This window comes from Triticum dicoccoides, chromosome 3A, assembly GCF_002162155.2.
Source record: "Triticum dicoccoides isolate Atlit2015 ecotype Zavitan chromosome 3A, WEW_v2.0, whole genome shotgun sequence".
In the NCBI taxonomy this organism is placed as follows: domain Eukaryota; kingdom Viridiplantae; phylum Streptophyta; class Magnoliopsida; order Poales; family Poaceae; genus Triticum; species Triticum dicoccoides.
Genome location: NC_041384.1, coordinates 581,518,621 through 581,536,045, shown reverse-complemented (window position 1 = coordinate 581,536,045; position 17,425 = coordinate 581,518,621).

The following is a 17,425-nucleotide window of genomic DNA, read 5'->3' as shown; positions in this document are numbered from 1 at the left end:
ATGTTGGAGACGTATCAACCACTGGGTTTTACTGACAAAACACCTCCTTATGCACATATTTTGCTTTAATAAGGATTCGTAAAATAGTACGTGGCGATGCCTGGCATATTACTTTTTCTTTTTTCTTTAAGATGGATTTGACGAAGAGATCGCGTGCACCACCTGCAACTTCCATCAATCACACAATCCTCGGGACTTGAACAAATCCGCTTACGTTGCCTACCATGGATGTAATCTGCTTCACGTACACTGACTCACGTAAGAGAGAACAATAATTGAACAGCGGAATACTCTGAGTCTATCTCGGACTCGGCGGATCACCACGGTGCGTCTGGCGGCCGTACAATATGCAACCCTAAAACAATCTCAATATCGTACATGCCGATTCGACTTCTTGTTCATGGCGTAGATCCTCTTCACGCCGGCTCTTGCTTCATCCGAAAAAAATTGTGAACTCCTTGATCCCTAAAAAGAGATCCCTTCAAGAACTCAACACCATCGTGCGCGAGCCCCACGGTGGGTGCCAACTGTCGTGGAATTGTCACGGCAGATGTCCTAGTGTGAGGACTTAGTCGTGAGGCCAACGCATCTTTGTAGTAGCTTGAGAGGGGTTGAGCGGAATTGAGAGATGCAACAAAAGACAAGGATTTAGATAGCTTTGGGCCCCGGGAAACATCATCCGGTAATAGCCCTGCATGTTGTTTGTGGCTAGATCTCATTATACTCATGAGAGAGTCGGCGCATAAGTCGGCTCGCCCTTTGTGTCTAGCCCTAGAGATTGTTTCTTGTCCCTTCTTTGGGGAGCCCTGCCCCTCCTTATATATGTTGAAGGGGCGGTTTACATGACTAGTCCTAGTTGGATTATGATTACTCTATTACAAGTGGAGTCCTAGTCTTGCTTCCTTTGTAGGAGAATATTCCTTGTGCTTTCCTCATAAACCGGCCCACCATAATATGAGCCGGCCTTCCATGAACCGCCGTCTGGGCTGCTGGGTCTTGTGGTTCCTCTGACCCGCTCGCCGGGTCACCCATGAGTCGCCAGGCTCGGGCGGGTCACTTAGTGAGTCATCCAGTCAAGGCAGGTCATTAGTGAGTCGCCAAGTCCGGCTATGTTATGCCATGGGGTATATCCCCGACAGATTGCGTTCCCTCTTGCTTGCCGATGGTTGTCCCCTCTCGATAGACATGGTTTCGATGATGTGATCAATGACACCGATGAAGATCTATATCATCTTCGAAAGTGCCAGGCAAGCAAAACCCCCTTGTTCATTCCGATATAATCCCACTCTCTCGCTCTTGTTATCTTTTACTGCATTAGGACAACAATGACTCAACTATTACATGCTGCAGTAGTTGAACCCCTTTCCTCTGCATGACCTGTCGTTGCCACAGTAAATAGATGAAACCACTAGCATGAGTAGGAGTTCTTTGAGCCTTGATGTGCCTACTCATTCATGTTTGTTGTCATTCCTGCTACTGCTTAGAGTTGAGTCAGGTCTGATTCATCGGGAATGAATTGGAAAGTTGTGAACATGTCCTACTGTTGAGAGCTAAGTGTGTGAACATGATTTGGTAAAGGTAGCGGCGAGAGGCCATGTAGGAGTACATGGCGGGTTGTCTCATTGAAACCGTCCTCAGGAACTGAGTTCTGTGTTTGTGATCCATGAATAGCTACTACCACACATTGGGATCCTTATTTAACTCTCTCGACTTATTAATCACCTTGATATCTATCCAGGAGTTGCAACTAGTCTCTGGTGTTTGTAGGATATGTGTTGGAGGCCGTGCGTAGCGCTGACCCTAAGGGTGGGCTATGATACGGTAGATACACCATGGCATGGTGTACCGAGTCACCCATTTGGTGTCTCGGGAACCCTGCACACATCGTTTGGGGCCATGAGCGACACCCCGGCCGGATCTCCTTTCGGATGGAACCCGAATAGGCGATAAACCTAGACTAGAGACTTGTGTGGTTAGTCAGGTCGTGGCCGACTCCCTCGCCAGGCTTCCGCTTGAAGGTTGCCGGGATACACGATGTGTACATGGTGGTAAGTGGCGAGAGCGTGTGTGAAGAAGTACACCCCTGCAGGGTTAACATCATCTATTCGAATAGCCGCGTCCGCGGTAAAGGACCTCTGGGTTTCCTATACAGTTCATAGACAAGTGAAAGTGGATACTCTAAAATGCGCAAGATAAGCATGAGTGCTATGGATGGCGTTCTTGTAGGGAGACGGGAGCGGATCCATAGCGGTGTATTAATATGGTGAATATGTGGACTCGTGTGCGCCACCTAAAAAGAGTTACTTGCAGTCGTGGTTTAGGATAGCCACCAAGTTAAAGCTGGCTTGCTGCAGTTAAACTCCACCACCCCCTTTGTTGATACCGATGCATATATAGTTAGCTCTGATGTAAGTCTTGCTGGGTACATTTGTACTCACATTTGCTTAATTTATGTTTTGTAGAGAGACTTCAGTCTCACTAGTAGTTCCGTGTGAACTTCGACATTTAGCTTGTTACCTCACCTACTGTAAGTGCATCTAGTGCCACCCCTAGTTGGTTTTGGAGCATTGATGACAAACCTAGTTGAGGGACTAATGTGTTTGTGAGAATTGCAGGAAAACATAGGTAGAAGTCCCTCATTGATTCGGTTTTACTACCAGAGATGACCCCTAAAAATGTATGAAGACATTGAAGACAAAGGTGGTTTATGAAGATATTCACATTGAAGACCATGACAAAAGAAGACACGTTATGGAGCCTATGGAGCTCGAAGACTTAGATCTTTCGTAGTTCTTTTTCTTTTGTGTTGTGTCATAGGAACCACCGTACTGTTAAGTGGGGTCCAGGAGAACCAGTCAGAATGACTGAAGTGATGCCTAAATCAAAAACCTATGTCTTCGAACGAAGACAATGAGAGCGAATCTTGTCCAGAGCCGGACAAGTCAGCTTTGCTTGTGGCCCAAGCAAAGTTGCCATGAGAGTTAGAAATATGACCGTTGAGACACATGTCAGTTCCTTAGTGACCCAGGGTCATTTCGGACAAATCAGGTCGGGTTGCCAAGTGGCTATAAATAGCCCACCCCCACAACCATAAATGGTTGGCTGCTCAGATTTCAGTGCACGGCTTTTGTCGTTTGAGAGCAACCCACCTCGAAGCCTTTGAGAGAAAATTTCTAGTGAGGAGAAAAGCCCTAACCACCCAGAGCCAGAGCAAATTGGGCATCACCTAAGTCTTCTTGTCTGTGTGATATGAAGACTTATTACACTTGAGGACTGTGAATCCTCCAGACAGTTAGGCGTCACGTTCAGAGCATCCAAGAGACATTGTGGATTGCCAATGAACGAAGTTTGTGAAGGTTTGGGAGTCTACCTTGAAGACTTACCAGAGTGATTGGGCGAGGACTAAGTGACCTTAGCTCAAGGAGAATACAGTGAGGACTTGGTGTCCTGAACTGTTTGTTCAGGACTGGGTGTCCGGGACTGTGTGTCCTAAGGTTTAAATACCTAGCCGCTCCAACCAGACGTATAGTTGTCACAACAACTGGAACTGGTCCAACATATCATTGTCTTCAACGAGTCACTGGTTTCATCTTCACTTCCTTTTCATACTGTACTCATTGTGAAGCCATTGCATGCTTGCTTTATCATTTGTCTTCACAACATGAATGTATGATCTGTTTGGCTTCATAACTTCTTCCTACCTGATCCTTATTACACTGAAGCTGTTTGTCATTGTGCTTTCACTCTACTGAATACATGACCATGGCTGGCCTAGTGTAATCTAACTTCCGCTGCATAGTAATAGGCATAATCTTCACTGTTTGTCTTCATAACTCTCATGTTTTGAAGACTTTCATAAAAATCACCTATTCACCCCCCCTCTAGTCGATATAACGCACTTTCAATTGGTATCAGAGCAAGGTGCTCCCTTGTTCTGTGTGATTCGGTTTAACCACCTAGAGTTTTAGCTATGTCGACTACAGGGATAATCAAGGTCTCCACTGCGTGCCCCGTCTTCGATGGAACTGAATATACCTACTGGAAGAATAAGATGCGCATGCATCTTGAAGCCATTGACGTCGACCTATGGTATGTCGTCGAGAACGGCGTTCCCAAGGCTGGAGAAGGTGTCACTACTGCTGATGTCAAGAAGTTCACTCAACTGGACTCTACCGCCAAAAATATCATCTGTGGCCATCTGAGAAAAGGACAGTATGGCCGTGTGAGTGCCTTGAAGACATCCAAGCTGGTCTGGGACTGGCTCTCCAAGGTCAATGAAGGCGTCTCAACCCAGAGAGATCAAAGAATCAGTGTCCTTCGCAACCTCTTCAACCGCTTCAAGCGAAATGACAATGAGAATGTCCAGCACACATTTGATCGGCTCACTGACATCACAAATGAGCTTCAAGCCCTCGGCGCCACTGAGATCACCAAACATGAAATCGTCAAGACGCTGCTGAGATCACTTAATAGTTCATTTGACATCCTAGCCCTGATGATTCAAGAACGTCCTGATTTCAAGACACTCGATCCATCTGACATACTTGAGAGGCTCAACACACATGAGTTTCAGCTTTCTGAAAAAAGAGATATCTACGGTCCAAACTATGGGCGAACTCGTGCCTTGAAGGCAAAAGCTGTTTCCTCATCTGAAGAAGAATCTGGCAGCAGTTCTGATGATCCTGAAGACATTGGAAGGGAACTTGCAATGCTAGTGAAGAAGTTCCAAAAATTCACCAAGAAGAAAGGCTTCAGAAGATCTTCACGATCAAGCTCAAGGAATGATGAAGCTTCTTCTCATGACTACAAGAAGAAAACATGTCACAAGTGCAAGAAAACTGGACACTTCATCTCTGAGTGTCCACAGTGGGACAATGAGAACATAAGGAAGAAGAAGAGCAAGGAATATGATTCTGACGACAAAAAGAAGAAGAAATACTCAAAGTCTTATTCCAAGTCTTCCTCAAAGTCTTCATCACACAAGAAGAGCTCATCTGGCAAGGCACGTGCGTTTGTTGGCAAGGAAATGGATTCAGAGGAGGAGTCCGCTTCTGAGGAGGCAGAGGTGGAGTCTGAGGAGGAGTCTGATTCTGGCATTGCAAGTCTGGCTACAACTTACGTCGCCAAGTCCATCTTCAACACTGAAGACAATGACTTCATCACCGACACCAATGCAAGTGACAAGAACGACTCCACTCCTACCTACTGCTTCATGGCACGCGGTGCCAAGGTAAACACACGCACTACTCGCTATCAAACATCTAGTGACGATGACTCTGGCTGTGATTCAAAACCCAGCTACAAAACACTTGCTAAAATTGCAACTGAACAACAAAAGGCTATGGAACATATTCAAAAACTATTAGACAGAAGCGATGATCTGTTGGGTGCTGAAATGACTCGATCTGAATCCTTAATTGAAGACATAAAAAATCTTCACGTTAAGTATCAGGAACTTGAAGATCGTCTTGATACTCTCTCAACAACTCATGAGAAGCTTTCCTATGATTATCTTCAAAGAAAGAAAGAACTTGAGAAATTGAGAGCGGCTCATGAAGATCTTCAAAAGGAAAACGAGTCACTTCGCGCCGAACAGATCAGTTCCGCTCAGGAAGGATTTGAACCACCATGTCTTAAATGCATTGAGCGTGATAATGCTACTTCTGTTGCTGAATGTTCCACTGCTACTGCTATTCCAATATCTTCAACTGTTGATGTGGTAACTAACCCCTCAGCTGAGGAGACCACTGCTATTGCTGATGAGAATGCTAGGTTGAAGACATTGCTTGAAACAGGGATGTACAAAAGTCTTAAAGGACATCAAACATTATGTGATGTCCTCAAGAAGCAGATTCTGAACCGAAACCCTAGGAAAGAGGGTGTTGGGTTCGTGAGGAAAATAAATGCAGATGGCTCTTACTGGAAACCTGAGCAGTACCCCAAAACCACATGGGTTGCTGCAAAGGAACTTTCATCAGATCCATCCAATTTATCTGGCTTCACTTGTGCTAACCCCATTATCATTGATGAATCCTTTGATGCAAACTATAAACTGTTTAAGAATCAGAATGGTGAAGTGTTTGCCAGGTACATTGGTACTAACTGCAGGAATGGACCGCCTATGAAGAAGATCTGGGTTCCGAAAAAATGTCTGGAAAATCTTCCTGTGAATGTCTTCATGACACCTCATTTGAAGAAGACAAACCTCAGACCAAAGTCTTCATATGGTCCAAAGGCTTCATACAAACAGAGGACTCACCTGAGTCACACTAATGCAAATGTTTTGCAGGGAAACCATACTCAAGCATATGAATATGAGAGCAGTTCTTCGAATCGTCATGTTCATATGACCAAAAATTATTCTGCCTATTCCTATGAGTACTATTGTCCACCTGCTAGACTGTTTGCTAAGGCTTCAAAGCCAAAATTCTCAGATGCTGCACTTAGACTTATTGCTTCTAAGCCGCCCTTGAAGATGTGGGTGGTTAAGAAAGCTTAACTCTCTTTTGCAGGGAAAGGTCTCCAGCAGAAAAACAAAATCTTCTGATGCTATTGCTGGGGACCTTAAAAATTTTGTAGGGCGCAAGATAAAATGCCCGAATGGCATCATTATGTACTTCGTTCCTGAATCGCATGCTACTCTCCCTATTAGTCCTAATCTGGATCTAAGTTTTCATAACCCACTAGTTCATCAAATGTTTATGCTTCACAATTCTCTTCATGAAGCCTATCCCCCTAACTGCACTGTAGGGTATGACACCAGCGACTTCAAAGTCTTTAGAATGGATTATTGACAGTGGGTGTACAAATCACATGACTGGCAAAAGAAGCCTTCTTATGGACTCAACATTACGTCCATCCGATAAGAGCCACATCACATCTGCTGACACTGGTAAAAGTAAGGTATTGGGTCTAGGTAGAGTTGCAATCTCAAAGGATCAACACATGGATAAAGTCATGCTTGTTGAATCCCTTGGCTTCAACTTAATGTCTGTTTCAATGCTTTGCGATTTGAATATGATCGTAATGTTTGGAAAATATCGTTGCCTGGTACTAATGGAATCTGACAAGTCTCTAGTGTTTGAAGGGTATCGGAAAGATGATTTGTACGTGGTAGATTTCTCAGCAGGACCACAACTTGCAGCATGTCTTCTTGCAAAAGCTTCAGAATGCTGGCTTTGGCATCGGAGGCTTGGGCATGCTGGCATGAGGAACCTCCACACCCTTGCGAAGAAGAAGCATGTCATAGGCATCGAGGGCGTCAAGTTCAAGAAAGATCACTTATCCGGTGCCTGTGAAGCAGGGAAGATGACAAGGGCAAAACATCCTTCGAAGACAATCATGACTACTACACAACCCTTCGAACTGCTCCACATGGACCTTTTCGGTCCCACTCACTACTCAACTTTTACTACTTCTGCTTGCCTCTATGGCTTCGTGATTGTTGATGATTACTCTAGATATACTTGGGTGCACATAATCCTTTTCAAGACTGAAGTGCAGGATGTATACAGACGCTTCGCCAATCGAGCTATGAACAATTTTGGCGCCAAGATAAAGCACATCAGAAGTGACAATGGCACTGAATTCAAGAACACTGGCCTTGATACATATCTTGATACCTTGGGCATCACACATGAATTCTCAGCACTGTACACGCCACAGCAGAATGGCGTCGTCGAACGCAAGAACAGAACACTCATTGAGATGGCCAGAACGATGCTAGATGAATACAAGACTCCAAGAAAATTCTGGACTGAAGCCATTGACACTGCATGCCATACAATCAATCGTGTTTATCTTCACAAGCTTCTGAACAAGACATCTTATGAACTCCTAACTGGCAAGAAGCCAAATGTCAGTTACTTCAGAGTATTTGGCTCAAGGTGCTGGATCAAGGACCCACATCACACTTCAAAATTTGCACCTAAAGCACATGAGGGCTTTATGCTTGGATATGGAAAGGACTCGCACTCCTACAGTGGATGTGCGGTTCGATGAGACAAATGGTTCACAAAGAGAGCAACTGCCAAATGTGCTAGATGAAGTTCCAGCTAGTGAATCAATCAAGCTTATGGGAACTGGAGAGATTATACCTTCTGAGGCTCATCCTGAAGAAGAACTTATCAACTCAGCACCTGATCAACATGAAGACAATGCTCAGCCTGAAGACATTCCTCCCAACAACAACACAGATCAGCAAGAGCAAAGTCTTCGCCCTGTACATCCTCGTGTTGCAAATGAAGTGCAGATTGACAAAATAATTGATAGCATCAATGCACCTGGTCCACTCACTCATTCAAGGGCAACTCAGCTAGCAAATTTCTGTGGGCACTTCACATTCGTATCAATATCAGAACCCAAGAAAGTTGAAGAAGCCTTCATGGAACCTGAATGGATTCAAGCTATGCAAGAAGAGCTTCAACAATTTGAGCTGAATAATGTATGGGAACTGGTTAAGCGTCCTGATCCACGGAAGCACAACATAATAGGCACCAAATGGATATACCGCAACAAGCAAGATGAGCATGGTCAAGTTTTCAGAAACAAAGCTCGTCTCGTTGCTCAAGGATATACTCAAGTGGAGGGCATTGACTTCGATGAAACATTTGCTCCTGTGGCAAGGCTTGAAGCTATACGCATACAGCTGGCCTATGCAAATCATCATAACATACTTCTATATCAAATGGATGTGAAAAGTGCCTTTCTCAATGGCAAGATTGAAGAAGAAGTGTATGTTGCACAGCCACCTGGCTTTGAAAATTCAAAACATCCTGACATGGTATACAAGCTCAACAAGGCACTGTATGGCCTCAAACAAGCCCCTAGGGCCTGGTATGACACACTCAAATACTTCCTAAAGAGCAAAGGCTTCATACCTGGTTCCCTGGATCCCACTCTTTTCACGAAGACATATGATGGTGAACTGTTTGTGTGCCAAATATATGTGGATGACATTATCTTCGGCTGCACCAATCAGAAGTACAGTGAAGAGTTTGGATATATGATGCAAGAGCAATATCAGATGTCCATGATGGGGGAACTGAAGTTCTTCCTTGGTCTTCAAATACGACAACAACGCAATGGCATCTTCATATCTCAAGAGAAGTATCTCAAAGATTGCCTGAAGAAGTTCGGTATGCAAGACTGCAAAGGCTTCACAACACCAATGCCAGCCAAACATCATCTAGGTCCTGACGATAATGGTAAAGAGTTCGATCAAAAGGTATAACGCTCCATGATTGGGTCTTTGCTTTATTTATGTGCATCTAGGCCAGATATTATGCTTAGTGTTTGCATGTGTGCTTGATTTCAAGTGGCACCAAAGGAGTCGCATCACTTAGCTGTGAAGCGAATTCTTCGATATTTGGCTCACACCCAACTCTAGGATTATGGTATCCAAAGGGCTCAGAGTTTGATTTGGTTGGATTTTCGGATGCTGATTATGCTGGTGACAAGGTTGATCACAAGTCTACATCAGGCACATGTCACTTTCTGGGACAATCACTTGTATGTTGGTCTTCAAAGAAGCAGAACTGTGTATCTCTCTCCACTGCTGAATCTGAATACATTGCTGCTGGATCTTGCTGCGCTCAGCTTCTGTGGATGAAGCAAACACTCAAGGACTATGGCATTCATCTGAAGCAAGTGCCACTTTACTGCGACAACGAAAGCGCCATCAAGATTGCCAACAACCCAGTTCAGCACTCGAAGACAAAGCACATTGAAATTCGTCATCACTTTCTCAGAGATCATCTTGTGAAGGAAGACATTGATATCATACACGTCAACACTGAAGAGAAACTGGCGGATATCTTCACCAAGCCCTTGGATGATAAGAGATTTTGCAAGTTACGGTGTGAGCTAAATATCTTGGAATCCTCAAATGTCCTGTGATCAGGCACACATCCTAACACTTATGCATATTGATGACTTAGATGTGCAACACACAAAGTAAAGTATATCTTCATTCAATGAAGACATACATTCTAAGTGTGAATACATTAATGTGGAATTTGACCTCGGAGCGCCACGATAATTGTGCACCGTGTCTGGGTCTAATACTTCCTATACGGTGGGTAACGCCACCACCAAACGTTCTATTTTGAAGTGTTTCACTCATGGCGTTACCTTGCAGTATCTTCACATTTGGTTGTCGTCACTTTTGGTTTGGCTTCGAACATGTCTTCATGATTATCTTCACTACGTTGCTTGTATATATATATATATATATATATATATATATATATATGCTAGTGTTTTGTCCTCTACAACATTCACTTATAGCTATGTCTTCTTGGTTGAATCTTTTGAACTAAGTGAATGTGATTGGACCCTAATCTCTCTATGCTTTCTATCTCAAATTCTATCTCTCCAAGTCATATGCATTCTATTGAAACTGTCGAATGTCTTCACTGTGTCCTTGTCAGCTGAAGATATAGAGACAACCATAAAGTCCGTTTTTAATGCTCATTCCTCCACATAAAATCCGGAGAAGCAGGAATGACCGCCCGACAATTTAGGCGTGCGTGGGATGTGGAACAAACCCCAAACTTCTGCTAACTGGCCACGCGTTCCTCAAATGCGAACCGCCAGGGGCACCTGTGTAATAGCACGGTCCCGCCCCTGAGCCTATAAATTCACACTTACCACAGTCATTATCTCCTTCTTCCACCCTCGCAAGAACCCTAGCGCCACCGCTAGCACTCGACGACGCCGGAGACGAAGCGCTTCACTGCCGCAACCTCTCCAACGCCGTCCTCATGCCGACCGCGGACATCGTCCTCTTCGCCGTCACCGTCGGTGTTTTCCGTCGCCAAGTTAGGGCACGGAGGACTGAACTGCTCGGTATCAACTCCCCTCCGTCTAGCAGTTCCAGTGTGGTAAATAAAACTTCTTTTTACAGCCTCTTTTGATCTCATGGTTCTGTCACTTTCTACCATAAGAAGTTTCTCTTCACACTAGTTAGATCTCTCGCTGTATCTCATAACATGCTTAGTATATTCACTTGTGCTTCATAAAGTAGTTAGATTCCTCACTTGTACTGATCTGTGGGTTCGTACAAATCTGGAACCAACTTCTTATGTATGAGTGAATGTCTTCGCACGATGAGGTCAATGTCTTCTAAACTGATTAATCTTCAAAACCTTCTGAGAATGCATATGACCTCTTCCCCTTCCCTCGCACCTTAATGCTGTCACAGGTACATGTCCGTGGGAGAATCCTTCGGTTCTCATAGTCTGCATTCATTTACAGAATTCCTACAGCATCACATAAACTCTCCTGAAGCCAGTTCCTGTTGGTCCAGAAAAAGAAAGCCTTTGAAGCCTTTGAAAGTTTTGAAGCCTTTCAAGTTAAAGTTTATGGCTTCAGAAGCAGCAGCAAGGAAGGGGGGCAGACAGAGACGTGATGGAACTTCCAAGGATCTGCCTGAAGACTTGGCAGAAATGTACAAAACAGATCCAGAAGAGAGCTATGGGCAGCGCAAGACACGAATCCAATGGATTCGACGCTATTGGGCAGAATAGTGGTTCAAATACCGCTTCGTCACTGAGGAGTATGCTGAGAAAAGTGCCATCAGGAGACCATGGGGGGACATCCACTTCAAGAATCTCTTGCCCAGGACCAGAGATGAAGCCATTGCTCAAGGCTTCTACCCATGCATGGTCCGAGGACCACAGCCTGATGATGCACATCCGTCGTCACTCCTCTGGTGTCGTGACGACAATCTCTTCCAGCGCAACTTTCAGTTTGCCCAACAGTCAGCGAAGCTAAACAAGAAGAAATTTGGGTTAGACTTCAACCCTGGTCCCTCCGCACCAAGGGCAGATGGCACACGCGATGCGGAACCCAATGTCATCGGTCCGTTTGCCAATCTTGAGGGCCTGATCACTCACATCTTAGTCCAAGGGACTGCCATAAATGACCCTCCAGCTGACTCTGAGTCTGATGAAGCTCCTGCTATGCCGAAGCCAAAGCAGACAAAGAAACCAAAAGCTTCAAAGCCGGCCCCTGCCTCAAAAATCTCAAGGGCAAAGCCATTGAAAACTGCACCTCCTGAAGTCAGTGTGCAGTCTGAAGACGTATCCCGCATCTCCAAGCCCCTGAAGGAAAAGGAGCCCCAGCAACAAACAGGCAAAGAGCTCACTGCTGCTGCCATTCTGCGCAGCGAAGCCATTGATCTATCAAGCGATGAAGATCTAGGAGATGACGCTCTAGAGCAGCTTATCAAAAGCAAGGAAGAAGCTGAAATCTTCAACAATCTGCCTCTCTTTGATGTCGCCATCATCCACAGCTTCATCGATGAATGGTTTGACTCACCAGACATAAGCTTCAATGATCTGCAGCTGCCAGTTCGCCTCAGTGTCGCCTTCCAAGGCGCAATTGCTTCAGAACTGGCCATTGCTCAGCGCATTGTTGAGCTAAAGCAGAAAATTGATCACGAAAAGGCTCAGTTCAAGAAGCACATGGCCAGCCTCAGCATGCAGGAAGTGAGGAGCTTCAAAATCATGCTGCATGAGCTCAAAGAAAACTTTCTGAAGAAGCATGCTGAAGCTCAGGGCTCGCGTGAAAGGATGAAGTCTTTGGCAGAAAAATGTGTTCAAGCCTACAATGAGGCCGAGAAGCGCAAGGCACTTGGGCGTCCTGGCATCGACCCCAAGATGGCCGCGAAGAAGAAGAAGCAGCCTGCTGTGACTGAACCAAAGGCACCAAGACAAGAAGCTATTCCGATTGTCTTCCCAACCGCCACGACTGGCTCGAAGCCAAAGAGCCGGTTAACCGCTTCAGAGCTTAAGAAGACACGAAATGCAGAGGCTGAAGCTAGGAAAAGGAAAAGCTCTGAAGCCTCTCCTACTGCCCCCAGCAAAAAGAAACCCAAGATCAAGAAATCTCGGGCTGCTCCCACAGAGCCCTTGTGTCACACCCTAGCTAGTTCATGCATTAGAGTGTTGCATCATGTTTATTCTTTCATCAGAAACCTGAAATGGGGATGACAGAACCCCCAGCCCCCTCTGAAACCAATTAGGGTTTACTAAAAACTTTTTCAATGAACCTGAAATGCCCTTCTAAAATGCCCATCATTTTTGTCTTGGTTCAGAACCTCTGCCAAAAGTGATGCACATTTTCCTAGGCCATCTTAGGGTTTGTGAATTAAATCATAAATATTTGAATTTGGGCATTTAAAATTATATAAAATATTTAAATGCTCAAATATATCCAAACTAAAATGTTTCATGTTGGAAATAATCCAACTATGGACCAGGAGTAGTTTGGTGATTTTAGGAGTTGCCTAAGTATTTTTATTAATTCAACAAAGTTGCAGAAGTATTAGAAAACAGAAAAAAAAATAGAAAAACTTACCTGGCGCCAGCACCCGGCCCACTTGCCGGCCCAGCCCAGCGCCGCTCCAGCGAGCTGCTTGCCGGCCAGGCAGGCAGGCAGGTGCCCGACGGCGACCGCAGCGCGCGCCACGCACCTGCTCGCCGCCTCGCCGCTCCCCTCGCCCGGTGACGTCGTGGATCGCTTCCCCTCTCTTCCCCGAACCCCCCAGACACCCCCTCTCCTCTCCAGCTCCTCCCCCTCGCGCCCCCCAGCCATGGCCGACGCTACCACCGCCGTGCCTACGTCGTAGCCGCGCTCCCCGCCGCCAGTGCGTCCTCTCGTCGTGTCCAGGAGATCCGCCGCTGTCCACTTCATCGAGCAAGCCGAGCCCCGAGCGCTCGCAACGCCCGAGTCCACCGCAACGACCTCGCCCGAACCGCCGTCGCCGGAGATCCCCTTCAACGCCGTCGTCACTCCGGTCCGTCCCCGGCCGCACCAAGGGCTTCGTCGAACTCCCCGTGAGCTTAGCCATCTTCCCCTCCCTTCTTTTCTTGCTCCCGAGCCGTGTAGCGACCTCCCGGAGCTCAACCGCACCCACCACCGTGGAGCTCGTCGCCGACGTGCTCCCGGTCACCCTCCGACCACTCCACGGTGTCCATCACGCTCACCGCGTCACGTAGCACCTAACTAGCTACTCCCCGCACCTCACCGACCCCCTAGCGACAAGTTCGACTTCGGCCGAACTCCGGTGGCCGCCAAAGTCGTCGCCGGCGCCAACTCCGGCCACCCCGACCCCAACGGACTCCACCAAGAGCTGCGGCTCGACCTCAGCTCCTCTCCGGTGGCCTCCGCGGCTCGTTTGGTTGCCGGAACGGCAAAAATCACTTCCGCCGCCGCGTCGGGCTCGCCGGCGGCTAAACGCCGGTGCAGCCGACCCGGGTTTGACCACGGGTGGGCCCTGGTTGACTCTCCTGAGTCAATGACAGGTGGGGCCCAGCCCTGTTAACTAATTAGGATTAGTTTAAATTAATTTTAGTTTAATTAATCACACTGACACACGGGACCCACTGTCAGGTTTGACTCGGACCGTGTCCCATTGACCTGCTGATGTCACACTGACGTCAGGCTGACGCAGTAAGTGATTTTCTGGATTTATTTTAATATAGGAAATTCCAGAATATAGTTTAAACTTCAAAAATTCATAACTTTTAATCTGTAACTCCAAATCAGACAAGTTATATATGAAAAATGATCAGAAAAGTCCAATCTATCCATCTATACTATTTTCATGCATGATTAAACAAGTTAACTTGATGTTTAATGCAGAACAAGATAAAACACTTTAAAGGGCCATGTATGAGTTTGAAATTTGAATCTTTGGTTCAAATTGGTTCAAACCCTTCTGGTCTTAGTTGCATTAGCCCAACACACTCATATTGCCATGTTTCATGCATGCATCATATTGTTGCACATTGTTTGGTGATGGTTGTGTATCGGTGTTCTTGCGGCAGGTTCTGCCTCCGAGGAGTACCGTGATTACCCTAACGAAGAACCGTATCAGTGCATCGAACCATCAGGCAAGCAACCAACCATTTGATCATATCGATACAATCCCATGTTCTCGCTCCTGCTCTCTTTTACTGCATTAAGACAACACGTTTCAAACTGCTGTGTGCTACGGTAGTTGAACCCACTTCCTCTGCATGACCTGTCATTGCCACAATAACTAGATGAAACCCACTAGCATGTGTAGGAGTTGATTGAGCCATATGTATGTGTTGTTCCTACCTTGCTATGCCTGCTATGCTTAGAGTCTTGTCAGGTCTGGTTCATCTGGGTGATGGACTAGAGTGAAATGTTTATGTTGGTAATGAGAGTGGTGTGGTGAACACGATTTGGTAAAGGTATCGATGAAAGGCCATGTAGGAGTACATGGTGGGTTGTTTCATTGAAGCTGACGTTAAGCACTGAGATCTGTATGTCTGATTTAAGATACAACTGCTACCATGCATTGGGCCCTGAAATATGACCCCGCTCGACTTCTTATTCACCCTAGTCCTCTGTCCAGGAGTTGCAAGTAGTTTCTGGTGTTTGTAGCCTACTGGAGGCCGTGGACAGCGCTGACCGTAGGGGTGGGCTGTGATGCGGTAGGTACGTGGCCGGGTAAACCGGGCACCCGTTTGGTGTCACGGAACCCTGTTCACATCGTTTGGGGCTGTGAGCGAAACTCCGGCCGGATCTCCTCATGGATGGAACCCGAATAGGCGATAAACCTGGACTAGAGACTTAGGTGTTTAGGTAGGTCATGGTCTACACCCACGTCGGCTTTCGCTTGAAGTCTGCCGAGCACATGTCGTGTGCAGACGCTAAGTGGTGGAAACATGTATGAAGAAGTACACCCCTGCAGGGTTAACATGATCTATTCGAATAGCCGCGTCCGCGGTAAAGGACTACTTGGTTGCCTATACAGTTCATAGACAAGTAAATGGAAACTACTAAAAGCCTCAAGATAAGTGTGAGTGCCGAGGATGGCTCTTCCGTAGGAAGACGGAGGTGGATCCTCGGTAGTGTATTGAAGTGGTGAGTAGTGGACTCGTGTACGCAAAACCATTTCAAGTTGGAGTCTCGTAGGATAGCCTAGACAAGAGTCAAAGCTGGCTTGCTGCAACAACTCCACCAACCCTTCTTGATAATGTGCATGTATGTAGGATCTGATGTAAGTCTTGCTGAGTACCTTTGTACTCATGTTGCTATAATTTACATTTTTACAGAAGACGCTGCAACCCCTTCTGATGGGTTCTTCGTAGACGTTGACATCAATGAGTAGGCTAAGGCCCAGGTGGTGATCCTGAGCTTGTGAAGGACCACGTAGTTTAGCTAGGCTTTCCAAGCCTCTTTTATTTTACTAGTTGTCTGTACTCAGACAAGTTACTTCCGCTGCTGGTTTGTATGACTGTATGACTTGAATGCTGGGTCGTGTGACCCGTACCTATGTGTATGTTATGTATGGCTCTCTGAGCCTTAAATAAAGTACTTGTGTCGTAGAGTCATGTTGTGATGCCATGTTGTATTTGCACATATCGAGCATATTGTGTGTATGATATGGAAATGCTTGGTATGTGTGGGATCTAACTATCTAGTTGTTTATCTTTAGTAGCCTCTCTTACCGGGAAATGTCTCCTAGTGTTACCGCGGAGCCATGGTAGCTTGCTACTGCTCTGGAACACTTAGGCTGGCCGGCATGTGTCCTTCTTCGTTCCTGTGTCTGTCCCTTCGGGGAAATGTCACGCATTGAGTACTGGAGTCCTGTTAGCCCGCTACAGCTCGGTTTACCGGAGTCCTGCTAGCCGAGTGCTACAGCCCGGACCCACTTGCTGATGACCGACACGTTCGAAGCTGGGTCATGGATGCCTGTCCCTGTAAGTCTGTGCCACTTTGGGTTTACAACTAGTCATGTCAGCCCGGGCTCCTTATCATATGGATGCTAGCGACACTATCATATACGTGAGCCAAAAGGCGCAAACGGTCCCGGGAAAAGGTAAGGCAACACCTGTGGGGATACCGTGCGTGAGGCCGCAAAGTGATATGAGGTGTTACAAGCTAGATCGATGTGACATCGAGTCGGGGTCCTGACAGCGTTGGTATCAGAGCCGGACTGCCTGTAGGTTCTCCAAGCCAAACTGGTCGATGTTGAGTCTAGGAATTCTTAGTTATATGTAGGGGAATTGTTTGTGGGTTGGAACGTAAGGCTCTTTTTACTCCTTTATCTTATGACATTCTGATCTGAGTCAGTCTATTCTTCCACCGGGGGTTAAGGAATTAGGATCTATTCTCTCTATCAGGATCACGTGTTACTAATCAGTAGTACCTTATAGGTTTGATGGATACAAACCTAGTTCAGTTCTACTACCACATTATGTTATTAGGATGGACTCAGAACTTTGATATGATGATGTTGAGTGTGTATGAAATCCTTTGTCAAATGTCTCAAAATCCTTCTTGAGCATTTACAGCTGTTATGCTGCCGAAATTTTGCTAGAAATTCTAATGCCTTTGCATTATGGTTGTGCTTTCAGATGGCCACTCGCGACCTCAATCAAGT